Source organism: Telopea speciosissima, chromosome 2 (genome assembly GCF_018873765.1).
Source record: "Telopea speciosissima isolate NSW1024214 ecotype Mountain lineage chromosome 2, Tspe_v1, whole genome shotgun sequence".
Taxonomy (NCBI): domain Eukaryota; kingdom Viridiplantae; phylum Streptophyta; class Magnoliopsida; order Proteales; family Proteaceae; genus Telopea; species Telopea speciosissima.
This window is the reverse complement of record NC_057917.1, coordinates 45396090-45409191: the sequence shown is the minus strand read 5'-3', so window position 1 is coordinate 45409191 and position 13102 is coordinate 45396090. Positions and strand designations below refer to the sequence as shown.

At 40.0% G+C, this 13102-nt stretch overlaps 1 protein-coding gene across 1 annotated transcript in view; it reads left to right on the top strand.

Annotated features, from left to right (window-relative positions):
* LOC122652749 (polyubiquitin) overlaps positions 1-51 on the top strand; it is a 50627-nt gene extending 50576 nt beyond the window's left edge. Inside the window, exon 5 of the mRNA XM_043846581.1 lies at positions 7-51. The gene's annotated coding sequence lies outside the window, so the exon portion shown is untranslated. The remainder of the gene's footprint in view (positions 1-6) is intronic.
* The last annotated feature ends 13051 nt before the right edge of the window (positions 52-13102 follow it).

Here is a 13102-nt window from a genome sequence, read left to right as displayed (position 1 = left end):
TCTGTGAATGGGTGTTGGTAGTCTGCTTATGTGAAGGGCTTATAAACAAGTGTTTTTCTTCTGACATGTATGTTGGCGTTCTTTCAGTATAGACTGGTTTTATACTTCGTAGTTATGGTACTGTTTTTCTAGTTGTGTTGGTACTTTTTAGATTGTGGTTCATTTTGCCCCTTGAATAATGGATGTGTCTACACTACTTAATCTGGTTTTCCTTTCCTTTTGTGCTCTCTGAGTTGGCTTTTTCATGTGTTTATCTTTGATTTGTTTTCGTCTTACATATCTTCTTAAGTTTGCTTTTTTATATGAGATGCTTTTGGGTTGTGAATATAGGTGGAAGAAAGGTGAGTTGTCCTTCCGATGTCCTTATCTTTGCATGGAATAAATATTGTTAGAGTAACATTTTGTTTTTGGGAATGGGCTATAAGCTACAAGCCGAGTACTAGCTGCACAGTGAGAAGAACCTCACGAGCCCTCTCTATCTCTTCCCCTCCCACGCCTGTCTCCAGCGTTCAATCCAACCCGCCCTCCTCGGCCTTTAACCTGGGCTTTGAAAAGTCAGCTTACCATGTTCCTTCCTTAACAAAGAGGGGTTACAGCACTTGAATGCTCGATCTTGAGGTTGGATTTCCTGCTTTGGCAGGAATGAGAAAGCAGAGGTGGGAGACTCGACAGAGAGCGAGGGATGGCGTATTTGAGTGTTGGATTCTTCCTCCTCCTTCGATTAGTCCCCACGGATTCCCTACACTGGAGGCTACCTTCACCATGACTGCAGGCGTTGTTGGAATTCCCCACCTCTGCTTCCTGTCATCCATCCATCCTTGCCCTTGCTACTCCCCTCCTTCCTTGCACAATTAGATCCCCCTCTTGCAATCTATGCAATCTATTCCTATGCAACAACTCATCCATACCAGCTCCCTCTCCCCAACCCACCCCTGCAAGAGGTGTTTGACCCTGCTGCACATACTCTTTGCGACCCCGGCGGTGGTTGATTAAGTGCGACAGTGCTCGATGGAGATGCCAACATGTGATAGTGCTAGGTGGAGATGCAAAGTTGTCATGTGTTGGCATCCCCACCTAGCACTGTCACACTACCGAGCTTTAGAGAATTGGAGAGGATACTTTTCCCCAGTGGTGCCGTATCTGCGATCGGAGCTCTATATATGTGGGTAGCTGATCCCAACTCTTCTCTATGTGACCTTCTCTTTTGTTTTTTGCTTCTTCACCATCTCTTATTCCTCTGTTCGAAATTGGAATCATCCATTAGGGATTTAAAATTCAAGATTTGAAGTGGAAAGCATCATAATCATCTATTTGAAATTCGTAAGGTTGTGCTTGATTGCGTAAATCAACAGAACGCAATTCTAAGTTAATAAAACCGTTTGGTTTATTAATTCCAATGGATTATGCGAATTACATTTTTTCAATTTTTACACTAAACTTGATCCATATGTGAAGGTGAACTCAGTTATGAATTACAAATTCTAAACTTAGTATAAATAGTATCATCCAACTTTGAATCATAAGTTTGTTGCCCTCAATTGAAAAACGATTTGAAAATTGCGACCAAGCTTCTCTACCTATCGTCATCTTCCTTGGCCTGAACGTTTACATTTGTAACTCTCTGCACTCTCTCTCTGTCTCGCAATAGCACTCGCTCCCTATCTTCATCGCTCTCGCCCTGCTCTCTTCCACTACGTCTCAAGTGAAATATGCTTCTGGTCTCAAGAACCCTAGCTCAAAGCGAGAATGGTAAAGCGGTAGAGTGGAGATCGAAGGAACCCTAGCTGAAAATCTTCGACTAAAACTGCAATTCCGCAACTCTCTTATCCTCTTCCCATCTTCGTCTTCGTTTATTTCTGGTTAATCGCTTTTGCTATCGATGAAGCTCACAACAGATTGAAGTGACAACTCCCTGCAAGTCCAAGGTATAACTCTCTCTCTCTCTCTCTCTCTCTAGCTCTTTATATCTTCATCGATCTCGATCTCCTCTCTTTCATTACCCTATTTCATTTCTGTTTGGTCTGTTTCTCTCTTTTTCATTACCCTATTTCATCTCTACACTCTCTTTCTATGTTGCATTTTCTCTGTTGGCATAAATTTTATAGTTGATTTAGGGTTTTGTTAATTTTGTATTTCAGGTTTAAATTGATATTCATGCTAGGGTTCCAGTATAGGTGAGATTCTTTTTTATCTTCTTCCTCTGTCACAATTTGTTATTGGTAACAAATATTGAATGTATGTTTCACAAATACATGGCCTTTGATTTAGGGCTTTTTGGTTTGAAGTATAAAATGTATCCCATAAATTATCTAGAAGTCAAGGACAGAATCAGATTTAGGGTTTTAATGGAGAAGGAGAACTTATGTCTCAAAAAAAACTAAGGAATCAATGCGGCTGAAGTCCCTGCTCAAGTGGACCATGGGATCTAAAGAACCTTGTGGTTCTAGTAGGACAAAGCTCTTAAACTTTTGAGTCTTTAGCTCAAAAGAAGGAGCATCTGGGTTTGTTCCCAAGAGATGATGGTTCGACTCCATCACAACTCTCATGTAGCAGCAACTTCTTATTTAATTTCTTATCTTGAAGTGAACTGATTTACCCATCAGAATAGGGTGAGGCTTGGGGGAATCTGAACTTTTGTTTTACTGTTATTGAAAGTGTTATGTTTCAACCTATGTTCAACTTCAAATTTTGCTTAATTGAAAACCTCTATGAAAGCTATTGAGTCATACTAAGTCATACCTTCTATGCTATCATACTTGAGCACACACTCACCCCCACCCCTTGCTACCCCTACACCTGAAAACAACATTTACACAGTCACCCTCACCTCTTGTTGCCCCTACACTTGAGCACACACTCACCCCCACCCTTGCTACCCCTACACAAACAACATTTACATACCCTCACCTCTTGTTGCCCCTACACTTGAGCACACACTCACCCCACCCCTTGTTGCCCCCTGCATCTAAGCACACATTCACACATAGCAATGGCATATTAGTAATTTTAGGTTTTATAAGGTTGGGTGGTAATTGGATTTAATTAATTATATGGGAACATTAATATGGTAATCGTATTGTTTTTTAATTTTTGGTTAATGTCTCTTGTACTTTTAAATGTGAGGTTTAGTAACTAATAAACTTAGGGTAACCAAACAATTATTCAGATAGATTTAGGATAAATCCAACTGACAGACACAAAGTTACCAAACAGTTTTTCAGGAAGATTCAAGTTACAGAATCATGACAACCAAACAGTTTATTTCCGGAATAACGAATCCACAGAACGCAACTCAGTGGAATACCATCCAGAATCAATGTCAGCTCCAACTGATTTACGCAACCAAACACAACCTAAAAGGCTTTTATGGAATTAAATCCATTATCTACTTCTAAAGTAAAAGAACATATGGGGCTGTGGGGTTGGCAGAGGGGAGAGGGCAGGGTAGGCGATGGAGGAAAGAGTCGCTTAATTGAGGAAGCTATGACATCTTTGGCTTAATTCAGGAAGCGAGACCTCCTCATACAAGAATTAATAGGAATAACCATATATAATTAACCTTATCTAACATAAGATGTTTCACATAATACAACTAACAATAGCACTACAAATATTATACTCTTCCACTTACGCACCCCTCCTATTGATGCAAGCCCATGCAAACTATGCACATAACATTTCATTCCCCTAAAAATTGTCCTTGGGCTCAAGGATATTCAAAAGCCAGTGTGTCCACGCCATCATGAAGAAGACACCCACCTACTAAAATATTTCACTCATGCTCTCTGTAGAAGTTTAAGTACATGTCGATGAAGAACTCTTTAGAGAACAACTCATACGAGTGAGAGGACTCTTCTGCCACCAGCTCTACTCATACCTTCCTCGGTTTAAATAGGTCTGTTTCTAACTCATTACTTCTGACTCCTATTGGGTCTTTTGTAGCTCCACTTTTTTCCCATAAATTCTTCTTTATTTTATTTCCAAGTTACCGGATGAGGATCAGGCTTTGTTAATCGTGAATGGATTTTTTATTGCTAATGATTGTTTGGCGAGTTGGGCAGCTAATCTTTGTATTCATAATCAAGTGGTTTTTGTGGAGACCAACTTTGGTGGTGTAGGAGACAATATGGAAGCTATAGTTCGGGGTCTGATCCAAGGCCTTCACGGAGCTATGGCCTTGGGGATTGAGCAACTCGAAATTAGAACTAATTCTAGTAAGGTGATGGTGCTCTTGACTAATGGTGATGAAAAGAATTGGACTTGGAACTCTTTTCGATTTTTGGTTGAAATCACCTCAGTTTTGAAGTCCTTTCAAGTTATTAAATGGAATGTGCAACCAAATCAAGATGTTTCTTTGAGTTTTTGTTCATGCATTAGCTGTCAAATCTAGATTGGTTAGAATTAGAGTACGTGTTTTTTAGAATGTTTTGAATTTTCTTTTCAATCTTTTTTAGTATACTTTCATCTAAAAAAAAGGGGTTTAAAATCCGTTTACAGAAACTGGTTCCTAATAGTGGAATCAATCAAATCAGGCTATACCCAAATCCCATTTGGGGAATCGAGTAAAATTGGAATTGAAAATCGGAATTGGCGATTTCAATCTAAATCGATCGACCCCATCACTTCTGGTCTGAGTTTTAAAACCATGGGCACACCAACGTGTGTTGATATTAAGACTGCAAGAAATCGATACAGGTGGCTAGAGAGTCATCTTTGAGTGATAAGTGATTGACGGTCATGAATGAAGATTTACTAGATTCAGTTTTCTTTGCGATTACATTCCCCATAATCTTAAAGTTAAAGTGAGAGGGTCACTAAGGTCACTATAATTTCATGCATGGTCGGTGTTTCCTGAGAACAATGTTTCTTAGTCATATAACCGTTCGAAGGACACAATCGACTGGATTGTCTAGGCGATCGATCGACAACGGCCAATCCACGCTTCCATTTCGGAATCATATCAATAGCATTCTCCCACACCCTATCTCTGATACCAATGAGATGCCACAGTCCACGGCGGACCCCACATACCACGTATAGGGATGTGGCCACGTTGGGCTCTTCCTATCTTACCCGACATTATCCGTAACAGAAGGGATGATGGCCTTATACGACATTGTCCCGTAACAGAAGGGATGAAGAAAGAAATCAATGGGGATGGGCGATTCCGCATTTTGCGGAAGGGAGTCGTTGCTCTCTCCAACAACTTCCATGACTACCATGACTCCTATAAAGACTGGGTATTGGTAGTCAAAAGTATGATAATTTGAAGAACACCAAATCCATTATAAACGTTTGCGGAGCCCCAAATCTGAAATACTCATCATCTTGTTACTTGATATAATACAGATATCAAAGCCAATCCAATCTATGCACTTCACTGCTGTACTTCGTCTCCTTTCTTTTTTGGTTCCCTCTTCTCCAAATTCTTAGAGAGAGAGACTTGATCTTCTTTTTTGTTCTCTTCTACGTATTCAAAGACCTGATCTATTTGTGATAGATAAACAATGAAGACAGAATAAATAAGAGCAGAAATCATGAATCTCTAAAGCAACAATGGCAGGTAGCAAACCTCTGAAGCCTGAAGGTGTGCATGTTCCGGTTCTATAGTTTGGCATACAGAGGAGCCTTTTTCTATCATTTTTGTCTTCAATCTTGAACTCAAACCTCTTCCTCAAGCAATCAGAAAACTCAAGATCAAAACTCGAAAGAACATAAAGTAAAACATTAAATATAAGGTCCTTACTTGTGCTGCAATCAATAGTAAATGAAATCTGAATGGGTCGAATTTTTTTATTACCAAAACCCCAGAAGGGGCAGGGAAAAGAAAGGAGGGGGGGGGGAATATACAAAGGAGAGGAAGAACAAAAAAGGAGGGAGAAACAAAAGCCGCAAGCCTCAAGACAACCTAAGAAGAGGAAGGAGACTGCAAAGCAGAAATATCTAAACCCCACGATACAACAATATGTCTGTTGCTGGGGGTATCAAAAATGGGCCTATAAGGGATAAAGTTGAGCTTGGAGGGTACATCAAAAGAGTTGGCTTTTCAAATCAAATCGAAAGACCAAGAGTTGGAGGTCCATCTCCTAAGATTCGTCTCCATCCAGATGTGGTAAAGAGTAGAGCCAAACACAAGCTTTCCAACAGTGTCACAGATAGTGCAGTCAGGGAAAGTCATGCCCAACCAAATCCATTCTCTATCAAAGAGCAAGGGTTTCCTACAACGAGGTCAAATGGTTGAAAGGGTTTTTTTCCAGATGGTGGAGGTAAAGGGGCATGCAAAGAAGAGGTGGGCATTGTCCTCGGAACCATTCCAACAGAAGATGCATAACGGAGAGAGAGACATGTTTCGGTGAAAGAAGGCTTGGGTTGGGAGGCAAAGCTAAGGGTTCTCTAGGCTATGAAGCTATGGCGAGGGATGAGGCCATTGAACCATACTAATTTATGCCAAGAGACAGAGGGGCCAGGGTTTCGAACAAAATTCCAAGCCGATCTAAAGCTAAAAAGGTCATTGGAGGAGGGAAGCCAAATAACCTTATCCGCATTAGCTGGGGGGAGGGGTGGAGGGGGAGGGATGGCCAGATCTAGGAGAGAATAGGGATATGGAGGGTGGGGGGGACCAAGCATGAGAAATGATGGAGGAGAGGAGGGCAGATTTGGGAATTCCAGAGGAGTATATCGACCTGGCCCCAAAAACATTGTAAAGGACCCCTGGAGGGTGTCATGGATCAAGCCAAAGGGAAGTGGATGATCCGTCCACAATAGTAGAGGAGATGGCTCTAAGGGCAAGGGGGTAAAGGAGTAGAATCTTACGCCAGACCCAAGAAGAGTCAAAGGGGATGGGAACAGTCCAGATGGAATCAATTGTTAGAAGATGGGAGTAAACCCAGTTAAACCAGATAGAGTCAGGTCTAGAGGAGATTTTCCAAATGAGCTTCAGGATACACGCGGTATTGGAATCACGAATGTGTAGGCGCAACGGATGAAGATCGATCCGCGACCTCTTTCTGGCGTGGTGCACCTGAGTGTGGGAGCGGTGCGGGGATTGTTGTTGATGGTGTAGGGAGTCGCCACCTAGATCAGGGTCTAGGACCCACAAATGGTGCCCGTTCTTCAGAGAAGGGCGCTAATTAACTCCAATGACTCAATGGATGGTCTGCTCCAGATCTCTGGGTAGGTGTCAAGTTACGGGCTGGGAAGGTGTTAGGCACCCAGCAACCGTCCGACCGACGGCCGGTCTTCCTAGACCAAACTCTATTATATACTGTTGTGTTATGCGTATTATGCACCTAATTAAACTATTTTATTTTTTGTGTTTTGATTATCTTTGTTGAAATTTATGGACCTAATTAGGCTAATTAAAATTAATGTTTTAATCCTAATTACTACCACTAAGTTAGGTGATTATGTAGAGCCAAAATGGCCAAAATTATGAAAATGCCCTTAGAGGACCAAAGTATGTACAAAGGCAAGAAATCACATTTAAATGCTGAAATGATTAAAACATGATTAATGGCATGCATGTGAATCATTAAAATATATACAATGCTACAAAGTGGTAAAATTACCAAAATGCCCCTATTAAGGCAAAAATACAAATATGCATGAAAATGCAAACTTATACTTAAAACATGCTTATGAAAGTTAAAACATACAAATAAAGTGATAGAAACCTTTCCAGGGCCCTAAATATGATTTGGTCGCAAAATGGCCAAAATACCCCTGAGGGCAGAAGTGACTTTTTATGCATGGTTATGATTCATGGTGGGCATGTATGCATATGAAAACATTCTAAAACAACTTAAAATAGAATTTAATGCTTAGAAATGTATTTTTTCTGATTTTCTTGGATTTTCACAACAAATAGAAAAATGACAGCTACATCCCTAACATGGTAAGGAACACCTATGAAAATGATCAAACATTCATGTCAGTGATTAATGAGCCCATAAAATCAATCCTGATGAAATATGTATCCCATAATTTTTTTGTGAATTTTTATACATTACACTATTTTTAATATTTTCTGAAATGCTAAAAAGAAGGGAAAACAAAGAAAAATACAAAATCCCCATCACAGATCCGAATTGGATCAAACCAGAGATCACACCCACTAATCAAAACATGATATTTAACATGGTCATAATGATTTTGTCCAAATCCCCACCCACAGGTTCAGATTTTACATAATCCAAAATCCTTCACAGGGGCAAAAATATCACAAAAACCGTGATTTGGAGCTTGAGAAAATTAATGGACATCAAGCACAGTGGGGAACATCTTCCCTAAAATTTTCGGAAATTTACCACTCTTGTGTTATTTTTGAAGATTTTTTAACTGAAAATAGCCTCTTTTAACTAAAGAAAATCAAAAGAAATACATAAAAACTAAATAAAGATATATAAAACCTACCCTTGAAGCGTGGAAGTGTCTGGGCTCAGTCTACATATCCTTGGATGGCCGGAATTATCGTCGGAAGGCACCGAAAGCCACTCCAAGTGTGTTTGCCCCGAATGGCAAGAGTGGTGAACAAGGGGTATTTGAGAAATTTTATATGTCTATGGAAACATGATATGGGGATGTCTCTGGAATGGATGGACAAAGGGGAGAACGAACTTCACAATGATAATTTTTTCATGAATTTTCTCCGTCCCTAAACCCTCCAAATGGCCTGTTATTTATAGGGGAAAAACTGTTCAAGGAAAGGTCTCAAAGACCCCTGGGGCCTTAATGGCTAGGATAAGGAGTGATGGGCTGGCTTGCGTGTGGCCAGGCTTGCTGTGCAGCCTGGGCTTGCGTGTGCCTAGGCCTGCTGGGCAAGTGGGCATGGGTGATGGGCCTTGTGTGGCTCAGCCTAAATGGTGGGGCTTTGTCCCCTGCCGACAGTCCAGCTGGGCTGGGTCAGACTGGGTTGATCCGGTTCAGGTCAACTCAGTTTGTCCCACCTTTTATTTATTTATTTTTTTATATATTCCTTTTAGAGATTCTATTTTAAAGGTCCACATTCAAACATCAATATCTTTTGATCCGAATGGCCGATTTTGATGCGCCACATATCGCCGCAAAGGTCTCAACATGTACTTTTCATCCGTGTGGCAGATATGGTCAGATTTTGCTCTAAAAATGGCATGGATATCGAGGAAAGCACGTAAATGGTGTTTCACACTGATCAAGGTCCAAATGATACCGAAATTACATGAAATTTTATGTGTAAGCACAATATGACCAAATAAAGTTATCCAAATGATTTCAGGTTACATCGGGTGGCTTGGGTACCAAGAACCATGCTAGGGGCAAAATGGACATTTTCATAAAAATTATCCGATTTGGCCAAAACTTTTCGTGAAAGCTTAATATGACCAAATAAGGTCATCCAAAGTGTTTTGGGCCAAATCGGGCAGTCCAGATACCGAGAACCAGGCCAGGGGTAAGACAGTCATTTTGACAAAAAGACGTCAGATTGGAGTGAAATTTCACATGTGGGCTTAAAATGGTTAAACAAGGCTATCCTAGAGATTTGGGCTCTACTTGGGACAGTTTGGTTACAAAAAGTGGGGTAAGGGTAAATTGGTAATTTTCTACCATTTGGTCACCATGCAAGCCAGTCGAGCTTTAATCATCATCGCCGAGTCACACTTCCAAGGTGCCAAAATTCAGCGTCTACAGAATGCGACGAATTCCCAGGTCCCCTTCAAATTTAGGGTGACAAATGGACTTCCAGCTAATTGGATGGAGAAATTTGGAAGCTTCTTTCCCTTTCTAGAGGAAAACACAGAAAAGGTTTTCCATAGCTTTGAATGGGTCGAATTCTGAGACATGAAACATGAAAATCGCACATATATTGATATGTGAAAAAATATATCATGTTTTGGAACTGAAACCTGTGGTTGGGGAAAATGACATCCTAGCAGAAATTAACACTGTTGAAAAATGGGTTGAAGATGACAAGAGAGCCCAAAGCATGATCCTCATGAAGATGGAAGACCATCTAATGAAGGTGTTTAACAACCACAAGACGACCAAATTAGTCATGGATATTGTAAAGGCCAAGTATGATGTAAAGTCTGAAACCCACACATAACTCTTGACACATAGGTACAGTAGTTGTAAGATGGCTGATGGTGAGAATATTGTGAGCCATGTTAACAAGATGCTTGTTTTGACTCAAAACTTGGCTGATGCTGGATCGCAGGTGTTTAACAACTATCAAGCGTCTTCCATTATTAACAGTTTGCCCCCTTCATGGGTCATAGTGCAGTTCCTGGGGGACAACCTCACTTTTGATGAGCTTCCTCAGCAGCTGCAGTATTATCAAGAGTGCATGGTGGGAATCGAACTGCATGTAACCCAAACCAACCCAACTCTGCCAGCACACTAAAAAGCTGGATCCTTAGCACATCAGCACCGATTTTATCCCAACGTTAATTAGAAAAGGTTCAAGGGGAAGGGTAAAATGAAACCCAAGAACATGAAGAGGGTGCCTACTAGGGCATGCTATGGGTGTGGAAAATTTGGTCATTTTAAGGCTAATTGTCTTGATCCCTATAAGAAAAACACCAATGGAAAACCTCAAGGGGTTAGCGCAGCTGGCTTGGAGGGGACATGAGACTCCGCCTTAGGAAGCGAGGTCTCATGATCAAACCTTCGTTGCTGCATAATTTCTTCGGGCCACCCGCCTGAGGCTCACTAGGGCCCAGAAGCTCCCGGTTCGTGCATGGTTCGGGGGTCATGTACGAGCCCAGAGGGGGATTTAGTCGGCCTAAAGTCAGATACCCCTCCTGTCTCCAAAAAAAAAAAAAAACACTAATGGAAACCTTGCACCACCTGTAAACCATCAACGTAGAGAATTCATTGGCACTGTCGAGTGCAATCTCAGTGATGGATAATTTGAGGGATGGTGAATTGATTATGGTGCAACATGTCACATTACAAGGACCACAGTGGAACAGCAAGAGCTGAAGTCTTTCCCATCTGGCGTTCACAGAATTTACATGGATAACTGTTCATACAGTGAAGTGCAGGGTGTTGCAGATTATATCCTAGACCTCGGGAGGGACAATTTTCGTCTGAAGGATGTACTCTTTTCTCCCAACATGCATCGAAATCTTATATTTGTGCTGCTCTTGTAAAGAAGGGTCTTAATGTGCATTTTACTGGCACCAATGTCACTATTGGACTACATGGTCGCATTTTTGCTTCTGAAAATTTTGTCCATGAACAAAATGTATATTTTTACTTTCCACTGTTAAAAGTGTTCACAATGTAACCACCAATATTGAAGGAAATGCATCTTGCTCTTTGGTTTGTATTGATTGTGCAAATGTTGTTGATTTATATATTTGGCATATGAGACTAGGACACCCTAGAATTAAGAAAATGAATCAAATAATCAACTTGGAGTTAGTTCCTAAGTTAATTAAAGTTGAATACGATGCATGTGAATATTGTTTATCTGATAAGATGACCAAGAAACTTTTCCCAGTGGGAGTGAAAGCAAAGGAACTCCTCAGAGTAGTTCACTCTGACATTTGTGGGTTACTCATAGTAGTAAGACGTACTTTATAACGTTTACTGATGATTTCTGTAAATATGGGTATATTTATTCAATAGAAAATCAGAAGCATTTAAGCATTTCAAACTCTATACAACTGAAGTACAAAATCAGTTGGAAAGGAACATAAAAATTCTAAGATCTGATCGTGGTGGAGAGTATAATTCCACTAGTTTGAGAAAATCTGTGAAGAACACAGAATTATCAAACAGAAAACAATGTCTTTCACAACGCAATAAAATGGTATAGCTGAAAGATAAAATAGAACGCTACTTAATGTAGTGCGTTGTGTGTTATCACATTCTTCTTTCTCCAAGAAGTTTTGGGGAGAGACCATTCTCACAGGAAATTATATTTTAAACAAAATTCTCACTAAGTCTGTTGAACTATGGGCAGGTATAAAATCTAACTTAGAAAATCTAAGAAAGTGGGGATCAGTAGCCCACGTATTAATACCTAAACCAGATATAATAAGGTTGGATTCTAGAACTATCAGATGCAAGTTCATAGGATATCCAAAAGGATCAAAAGGATATAGGTTCTATCACCCCAAAAAAGGGTTATTGAGAGTCGTGATGTGGAATTCTAGAAAAACTAAAAGAGAAACCGCCTAGGAGGATCCAGAACCCCTACACGTCATTGAAGATGACTATGATGTTGACTTTCAAGATGAACCAAAACCTTTTGATCAAGGAACTCAAGATCCTGGAGATCAAGTTGATCGTCAATGACAGAATCCGAAACTTAGGGTAAGTGGGAGTAAAAACCAGAGCACCCCCAGCTTATTTAGATGACTACTACCTTTATCTATGTGAATCGTCTTGTCACACAGTTGACACAGATGTGAAAAAAGTAGTTGCTCCCGTAACCTATGGTGAAGCGATAAAATCACGAGAATCAGGTGAATGATTGAATGTCATGCAAGAGGAAATTGATTTCATTACAAAGAATCATGTATGGGGAACTATGTGACCTACCAAAAGGTAGAAATGTCATAGGCTACAAATGGGCGCTCAAAAAAAATTATAAAATAGATGAGTCTATTGATAAATTCAAGGATCACTTAGTTGCAAAAGGATTTACCCAAAAGGAAGGAATGGATTGCCAAGAAACTTATTAGTCGATAGCAAAATTTGCCTTTATAATGTTACTATTGGCACTTGTCACACATCTGGAGAATTATTCCAGATAGATGTGAAAACCACATTTCTAAATGGCGAGCTGGAAGAAATATATTTATATGCGGCAACCTGAAGGTTTTCCAGTAGACTTAAAAAGTCTTTGTACGAATTAAAGCAGTCCTCACATCAATGGTATTTAGGTACCGTTAGACAACTTTTTGTTTCTATTGTTTCTGTGCTGTTAATGTTTCCAGCACACAATTACCACAGAAAATGCGTTTGAGAAATCTGTTTTGTTTCACTTGTTTTTTATAACAAAAATAGGAATTTATAACAATTTATGAATTTAAAAATGTTTTTGTAATAACAACAATTTGTTATTTTTACATTTGTTGGACCAAAACCTAAAAACTGTTACCCGATAGTTTGC